Source organism: Osmerus eperlanus, chromosome 21 (genome assembly GCF_963692335.1).
Source record: "Osmerus eperlanus chromosome 21, fOsmEpe2.1, whole genome shotgun sequence".
Classification (NCBI taxonomy): domain Eukaryota; kingdom Metazoa; phylum Chordata; class Actinopteri; order Osmeriformes; family Osmeridae; genus Osmerus; species Osmerus eperlanus.
This window is the reverse complement of record NC_085038.1, coordinates 14,128,023-14,137,689: the sequence shown is the minus strand read 5'-3', so window position 1 is coordinate 14,137,689 and position 9,667 is coordinate 14,128,023.

Below are 9,667 nucleotides of genomic sequence, written 5' to 3'. Positions count from 1 at the left end.
GCACAAGGGGTAAGAATGGGCATCGCAACACGACTGTGGGTCACAATGACCCGAAGGTAGCTCCACCTAGTGTTAACTAGTGATATAACGTGATATACACACTTTGACAACGCAGACACTGCGGTGGGTCACAATGACCCGAAGGTAGCTCCACCTAGTGTTAACTAGTGATATAACGTGATATACACACTTTGACAACGCAGACACTGCGGTGGGTCACAATGACCCGAAGGTAGCACAAGGGGTAGGAATAGGCATCGCAACACGACGGTGGGTCACAATGACCCGAAGGTAGCACAAGGGGTAAGAATGGGCATCGCAACACGACGGTGGGTCACAATGACCCGAAGGTAGCACAAGGGGTAGGAATAGGCATCGCAACACGACGGTGGGTCACAATGACCCGAAGGTAGCACAAGGGGTAAGAATGGGCATCGCAACACGACGGTGGGTCACAATGACCCGAAGGTAGCACAAGGGGTAGGAATATGCATCGCAACACGACGGTGGGTCACAATGACCCGAAGGTAGCACAAGGGGTAAGAATGGGCATCGCAACACGACGGTGGGTCACAATGACCCGAAGGTAGCTCCACCTAGTGTTAACTAGTGATATAACGTGATATACACACTTTGACAACGCAGACACTGCGGTGGGTCACAATGACCCGAAGGTAGCACAAGGGGTAGGAATAGGCATCGCAACACGACGGTGGGTCACAATGACCCGAAGGTAGCACAAGGGTTAATGAACACCCCCCCTCTAGTGCTACAATGTTGACTCTGAAATGGCTTCATTAAACCCACTATTGGAATTTACACTGGCTGTAATCCGGGGAAATAGTCCGTCCTCACAAAAAACACACCACACACACCTCAGGAATTAACATTTTCGTTTTGAAGCACAGTGGGGGTGTTTTTAAATCGACTATCGGAATTCAAACTGGCACTAAGCCTAGTACCTAGTCCATCCTCACAAAAAACACAAACCACACCTCAGGAATAAAAATATTCGCACACCCACAACACACCTGGAATGTGATATAAAATGCAGCCAAATGTTAATTGTACAACAAGGAGACATATGTAGTCATAATATATACACAAACATTCTCACCGGAATGGGATAAGTGTTAAATGGACTGTTCAACGCGTCTTCCGTAGCAGATTTGTGAGTTGTATAACAACACCCCAAGGGTAGCAATACGGATATATACACATACACAATGAAATGAGATACACCAACATGTTAAATGTAGGGTCGATTCATACTTTTTATTCACCCCATTGGTATAGTACATACTGTGGAAAATACAGGGATGGGATGATATCTGACACTGCTGTTGTTATGTAAGCCTGAATGTGACATATTACAAAGTGTTAATCCTTGTAAGTGCTACACATCTCACTGGATAGTCATGTAGACTTTTCACTCCTGGATCGATGTAAGATGCAACCATGGCTAATATCGCGTCAAGATGATAGTAGTGTGTCAACTGTATGTACATGGGTCTGACGAAGTGACTGTCTCTAGGTCCTACCATGGTATCACCCTCATCGACGATAGAGAATGTTATGTTGACGCTATGTAAGTTTTCTTTCTCATATTTTGTCAGGATCCTGTTCTTCAAGAGGAGACAATCGTAAAACTGCTCCATTGTGCCAGTTGATAATATTTCACGGCGAGTTGACGAAAGCTGTTCAGGGGACGGAGAGGTCGAGATGTCCACTTCAGTTATGTAAACGACTTGGGTTTTTACTTTTGTGATGACTCCATGGTTAATATGTTGGAAGGAGGGTTAGGTATGTCTGCTTTATTCTTACTTACTGGATTAGATGGAATCTTCAACTCTTTTTACCTTGTCCATTATGTCGTTTCTGTAGTGTTAAAGTTGTTATTGTGAAAGTGATATTAAACCTCTGTCCTTCACTAGGTGTCTGATTGGCTGCCACGTCTATCCGTTCTTCAAGAATGACCATCTTGACACAGTCTACCGCTGCCCAACCTACAAAGCTTCACCGTTTGTCATTAAAAAAAAAGTGAATGTTGGTTGTAAGTGAATAAAACTAAATGTTATGTGGCAGAGTGTTCAATTGTACTTTATTCACAATAACACACACACAATCCTCGATGTCGAGAGACATAATGACAATAACAAAGCATGTATTACAGCGTCTGTCCTAGACAGCGTCTGTCCTAGAAGGTCCGACTGCTTTCGATGTTCCTGTTTGGCTATACTATCAGATGGGCTGTAACAACAAAACTATCAAGGTTATTTTTAAAAGGATAATAATAGCAATGTCAGCAGACTGTCAACGTCTTGAGTGTTCCAGTTCTAAGGTCGTTTCCCGACGTAGACTGTGAAAACTTCAGAGGTGCTGAGTTTGTTACATTAAACTGGATTGTGAATTGTAAGGGTTGCCACCCCTGCTCATGTAGTCTCGGGTTAAGAGTGGCATGTTCACAACATCGGACGGGTCTCTATGAAGATCAATTGCGACTCTTTCACAATTCCCCTTTAGGACAGTGGAAGTCAACACCATGGTCACCACGTACATGATGTAGATTATGATATTGAACACGGCTATAGCGCACTCCATATTATGCAATCTCTGAGCACCAGTGATCAAAGGTCGGTACAGTAGCTCCGTGCAGCCTGTGATCACAGACATGAACAACTCAATGTTCATCATGATGAGACATGCCATCACTGTCCCGGTAGTCTTGGTTGCCTCCGAACCCTTGTAAGGAGCCTCGGAATCATCGATTTTCCGGTTGCTGTCGGAGGCGAAATAACTAAGCACTATGCTCACGACCATGGCCAGACATCCGAGTGTGATGAGTGCTATTCCAGCATGTATATAAGCATACTCATAGTCAGGTCTCCCCTCCGATGGAGACCGATGAGCGGAGTCAGCATCTATATTATAGTTGTTGTTGATGAAGTAGAGAATGTTGTTAGGGATGGTCAAAAATCCAACGATCAGAGAGGTGATGACAGCTATGGTGGCTCCCAACTTGCCCTTGAACTTGGCTACATTCATAATGACACCGTTCGGCACCGCTGACATTCTACTGTTAAACAGATCCTTACTCGTGGATATCAGAGACTCGAAGCCTCCAATGTTTGTTTTCCTGCGACTCATGTCACTCAACAGGTCTGAATCAACTGCAATTCTACAAACTACAACCTTGTGTTCTAGCAAAAGAATACGGTCATCGTAGTAAACGTAACAAACCCAGAACATTTAATACAATGAAGCTCCAAAGCCCTGCGATTGACTTCCAAAGCATACGTGGTGTGCTGTACACGAAGTCAACATCCGATCAACGTTGGTACAAGGTCAAGGGTATCACCAAACCTCTGAATAGACTCAAGTGGTACAAAAAGCAGCATTCGGTTGGTCACAACATGATAAACATGGATATTTACACAAGACTTGTCAAGGACATTAATGCAAACCCGGATGGTTCCATTGAGTGGGTTTCTGGTTATCTAAGAAATTTGAACGTTCCAGAATCAAAGGTTTCAAAATTCAAGGAAGCGCTGTTGCAACTCGTTAAGTCCAAATCCCTGACTCTGTACCACTCCGGACTCCTATGGGACAATAGTCGTATGTCGATCGGAATAGGTGTTGCGGTAGACAAGGAGTGTAAGGACGTGTTCAATGGAAAAAAGACAATGTGTGATGTAGGCCCTGTGTCACGGCTCATACTCACACAGCTGAAGCTCTGCGTCTTACTCCAATTTGTGCAGGCCTTAAGGTCGCCGGTGTACCTAGACCGGATATGTTCAGCAAACCTGGATCGTACACGTATCATAACAGCTGTACTAGGGGCTGTAAGTCGATTAGCGACACGGGGGGATTTTACACAGAGGTCGACCTGGTGGCACATGATACTGTTAAGGATAATGTAGCGCTGTTGGAGGTCAAAACTAGGAACCGTGACATTCTAGACGCTGTCACCTTGACACGATACAACACTCAGCTGTGGCTGACATGGGTGATGTTTTCTCTCACTTACCCCAGCATGGCAGAGCGGTCAGCTGCCTACCTGGTGATAATCAGACCGGGGACCAACCAGGTTACTATAAGAAGTTGTTCAAGGCCAACGATTTAGGAGAATATCCGCAAGACGTTCCCGTTGCTGAAGTGTTTTTGTTCCCAGGTACTTAACTGTCTCACTCCTATGTGTGTTAACATGAGAGTAGAAACTAAGCTGGCCTCCTTGCTGAAAAACACTGTCTCCTGGTTAGACCCTACCGATTTGTGTTACAGAAACACACTTTTCAACCAGGAGAAAAGGATGAAAGTTGTTGAGAATTCAGATGACGTCGTATTGAAAATGCAGACTGTTACAAATCAAGATGAATAGTAATAATATACTCACATGTACTGTCCTAATTTAAATGTAATGTCCCATGTGGGGGCAGTTGGGACAACACCTCCCTGCAATAGTCATCCACCTGTGCTTACTATATAACCCACACTCACGGGTGGATGTTAGATACTGACTAGACTCTGTCTGTGCAGACCACATACCCGGTTTATTACGTTTAATTTCATTTTATCGGATAACATAATTTTCTAGAAGGCGAAATGGGGTTGAAACACAATGCTATCCACGCGATGCTAGCTAATCCTCACCTAGCACCATTTGAATTGGTCAACAAACCTTGTGAACAACAGACTTGGACTCTGATAGATCATCTAATGGTAATCCACAAAGTCAAAGCTGTTGACTACATTAAGGATGATTCAGAGGCGTCGATTGTGAATATGGCCAGGAGGCTGGCGTCTCATTACAAATTGGAAGATTCAGACAGTCGGTGTGTAGTGCTTGTGAAGGATGGGGCAGCAGCTCCGAAGCCGGCTGTGACAGAGGTCAGACAGAAGCAACACCCTGAGCCTCATATAAAGTTCTGCCGACGTAATCTGTCCGCCATTGAATACACCATGATGAAGCTGTTGGCTGACATGGGTATGAAAAACAAGCTGTTTCTAGTAACCGGGTCAAACGGAGACCCACTCGAGGATGATATAATCGAGGGAAACTTGATCAATAACCTGGTGTCGTTTCACCAAAAGTACTTGGACTGCCAGGAGTGTAAGGACGAAAGCGTAGTTGTGACGAGACCTGAAGATATGACACCTCTTGGGTGTGACACACCCGACGGTTGCCATACCGGCTCCATAGAAAGACCTGCAGGATTGAAGGGTGTATTCGTGGCGACTTTTGCGAATCCTGAGACTGTAGAAGTTTCTACATTGAGGGACGCCTGTCTGCAATGTAAGAATGTAGAAGCTGACATGTTACTTGTGGAGTTGGCGAACATTCTGGAAGGTAGCGTGACAGTTTGTTCCGGAGACTCGGACATTGTGGCAGTGCTGACGGCTTGTGGACGCGAGGGTATTACTTTGAGACTAGAAAACAAGAGCTACTACGAAGATCAAGACATGTACATGTCGACCTTCGGGTATAATGTGTTCGATAGTCTTGAAAACCGGTCGTCCGAGTTTCCGTTTAAGGAGATGACTTCAACTGACGATAGATTCCGAATGATGTGCGACATCACAGCTGAGGACGAACATCTGCTGCAGACGACTCGAAAGCAACACGACTCATTCGAGGTCATTTTGGATAAACACGCCAAGGTCGACTTTAAAGAGATGGCAATTAGGTTCTTATACCTAAGCGGGATCAGAGGCTCTGTGTATTCAACCTTCCTAGCTAAGTTTTTCAAGTTGAATGTCTGGAATATATTGGAGGATTTGGGAGTCATCGAAGGTTGTGTCAGTAACAATACAGTTGGTCAAATATTCAAAACACTAGACCTTACATCTGACGAGAGTGTGCTTTCAGGGTATGAATCAACTGAACCTCCACCCACTGGAAAGAAGAGGAAGATGTCATGTCTACAGGAGAAGGCCGCCACTGAGTGACAACAGCACAGAAAATGGGGTTGTCAACAACAAAAAATACAATAAAGTCATGGATGGCCTCAAACGGTTAAGTACTGCGTACAGGAGGGGGATGGTGCCACAGGGTAGTTATGGACGTTTTTTGAAGTTGAAACAAGCCGGACGGCATTTTTTCATGCAAATAAAAGGAAATATAAGACAAAATGAGACGGAGCAAATTGAAAAGGTGTTTTTCATGGCACTATGTGGGACGGATTATAACTATATTCCGAAGATGCTGGGGATTAAGAAATTGATGACGGGAGTGGTAACCAACTACAAGTGTTTTTCGTCTTGGTGTAAAAAGATGAAGAGTCTTCTCTGGAATGTAAGCGGTTGCTCATGTCCGAAATGTAACGATTATCACAAAATCGGCCTGGAGGTGGCCGATTTTACAACTGTCGCAGTGAAGACCCAAGCTGAACACTGGACTAAGGCAGATTGTGAATTGATGGTCAAGACAACGAAGTACACCTGTAAAATGTGGAAGCTGAAGTGTCCGAGACCGGGATTAGAATATGGATTATGTGTGCGTGACGGCATTGTAAAATTTATCGACAAGTCCTCACTTGGCGACTCCTCGGTGATGTGTGATGTAATCTAACGTCTGATCTTGAAATGGTAGCATGACATACTAATGTTCACATTTTATATATGCAATATTATGAAACACAAATTCTACAGAATTGGGATTTCTATAAAGTGTGTTGTCTATAATAAAGTTTATAATCACAACTGTCTGAGAACTTGTCATATACCACATATCACTTTCAACTCGGCAGCCATCCTGTCTTGTTACCTCCCAAGGATCTTCATTTTAAAATGTACATTTAATTGAGGATGTTCTTTATTACATCTTTCTACATCATTGAATCACAGAAGACATCTGAGATTAAAAATCAATTTTCATAAGCATCATCACTTTACCCTGAAATGAATCTCAACACCTGTAGTAATAAGGCAAGAACGACATAGTTGTTGTCACCCCACCGTGTTTATCACATTTACAATACACAACTGTGAACAATTCAAATGTATTAGACAAAGAAAAATACATCTTTCATAGACATGTGTCCATAGACGTCAAACACATGCATGTTATAGGAAGCCACTACCAAAGAGATTAAGCGTCTGGAGGCTGTTGAAATTGTAATGTCACTACACAGTTTCATCAATAGTTTAACCATAATACTGTCATCATATTTGTATGTCATGAAGTCGTCATATTCTTCGGGAAGTAGTTGTCCTCGCTCCTCCAGTACGTCTAACACGGACATTTTCCATTTGATTTTACGGTTGTAAGCGGGTAGCAGGGGCATTATGAATAGATCTCCGACATTTCTACCAAGTGCACCGCGCACCCTGAATGTCAATCTTACTGCGGGAGGGTCCTTCCTGACTGAAACAAAGACACGATTACCTCAATGTGGGGGTAATATGCCTTATTTTCACTAGAAACACGTTTCTACTCACCAAACTTTCCACGCGGTCCTTTTTCTGCCAGATCTTTAAAAAGATCATGATTCAGCTGTCGGACAACCTTGAGGAATCTCTTTGCTCGCTCGTTTGTCTTGAGGCTGTGTTGAATTAACTTGTACATCATCTTAACCGAATTAGTTTTACTACCATAAGACGCGAGAAGATTATGTTCATCAAAGTCCTTTACCAGAACACTTTCCAATAAACGTCTGGAGCACACATGACGCTCGGCTATGTCGTGTTTGTAGCGGTTCAACTTTCTTTGGGAAGACATCCCGACAACGGTTGTGAATATTGGAGTATACTGGTGTAGGTTTGTTGAGTCATTATATACTGTATGTGTGTGACCAACGGTTGGATAGATTTGAGTAGTCACAACATATCATGTATAATATTCTCTTGTAAATTTCCAGCCACATATTCACAGTGATACCACAACAGGTTTATATAAAGAATCTGTATAAAAATACGTCTCCCCTGAACCAGGTTTCTTGATGTGCAATTCTATGAAATGTTTGTAGGTTTCGACGACACGGTCAGATTTCCAGTACATCATCGTGTTCCTTCAGTAAAAATATTTTTTGACACGAACCGTTGACTTTGATCCAGGTTAACACCAATTCCATCGGCGCTGAAACCTCCAAATTCACACAGGCTGTGTCGGCTGCAAGCTCAATGATACCGGATGTAGACATGGTTTTATATGTTGAACGGTGAGCCTCGACCACGGTTAGTTTACATTTAAAATCATGAGAAGCAGAGCTGATGTAAGAAAGTTTTTAAGTTACGATTAAGGCAAACGGTCATCTGCACTTCCAAGTGTGCAATATGCCAACTTCTAGAGTTTCATGGCTAGCCAAAATGAAGCTGAGTGAAGTTTCCATGGTTGGAGAAATGTATCCAACGGTTTATAGTTTGATACATCAGCCATGGTTAGATACGGGGTTGGATGATGTGCAGATAGTTTCTTGTCCAAGTGGCCATGTAGAAGTACAACTGTAGAAAAACTATGTATGTGACAAAAGTGTTTTCTTCCAATAACACTGGTATTCTATCAAACAGTTTCTCCAACAGAATGAGATTTGCCATGAAACGTCTTCTGTCACAAATTAACCTTTTCATGTTCCTGTTAAATTTGCCTGAAAACGCCTAAACAGCATACCCAAAGTAAATTGGAAGCTGTTCTTGAACCATTTGGAGTACATGCATGTAAATGATCTCTTTTGAAAGCTGACACTCTGAAGTTATGTCCCCTGTTGTCAGGACCCCTGTCAGTCCTTCTAGTGTTGAGTAATAGAAGCTTGAACACAAGGAAAGTGAAAATTTCTATTTCCGCCTAGATTTTGTTTTGAAAACAGAGGCCTGAAGAGGCCTAGAGGTGGTAGGTATTATCTGGAAGACTAAATTGGACCACAGGTTGAAGCCTTACCCAATTCAAATCAAAAGTCAAACATAATACCACAATATATTCATATTTGACACATGTTTTTATAAGAGTACATCCAGGAATTTTCTAAAAGGGTCTTTTGGAGACTCCAAAATGACCCTTTGTAACCAAGGTCAAGGTCAAATAAAAAGGTATTATTTTTCATAATTGTTATCTCTGGCCCATCTCTGGTACTTAGAAATATCATATATAATAGCTAAATCCCTAATTAGTAATACTGAAACACAAAAACTGAAGCATGAACACATTGGAGTGCTTTATCTGATTCCAAGGATTGGCGCACAAAGAACACTGATTCTGTCAACCATATTGCGCAATCGACTGTTATTTTGAAGGCTCCACAGACGCATACAAATGAGGTATTGGCATTTTCAGCTAGCTGTCAGCTACAAGGCTAACGAGCTAATTTCAGAGCCAGTCGAAGCCAGTTCGAGAAATTTGTTTAGAACGAGTGTGGGGGGGGGGGGCGGGGGGGGGCAGGACGCACAGACCTAGTTGGCTTTAGAGGGCTGTCAACGGGGCATGGAAGCTCCTATTGGGTCGAACAAGGTGTCAATCAAAAGGGGAGGGTTCAACGGACATTTTGAGACCTTCATTTTGTAAATACTCCGTTGATAAATCGGAGAAAATAACACTTTTATGTGAACAAGTTGTTTCTTCCTTCGGCTAACTTGCATAATGAAACAAAGGATAATGGCTATTCATGAACGTAAAACATTGTATTTGGACGAATTACTTTACATGGTTAGATACTTTGAACCCTTGGGACTTACGCAG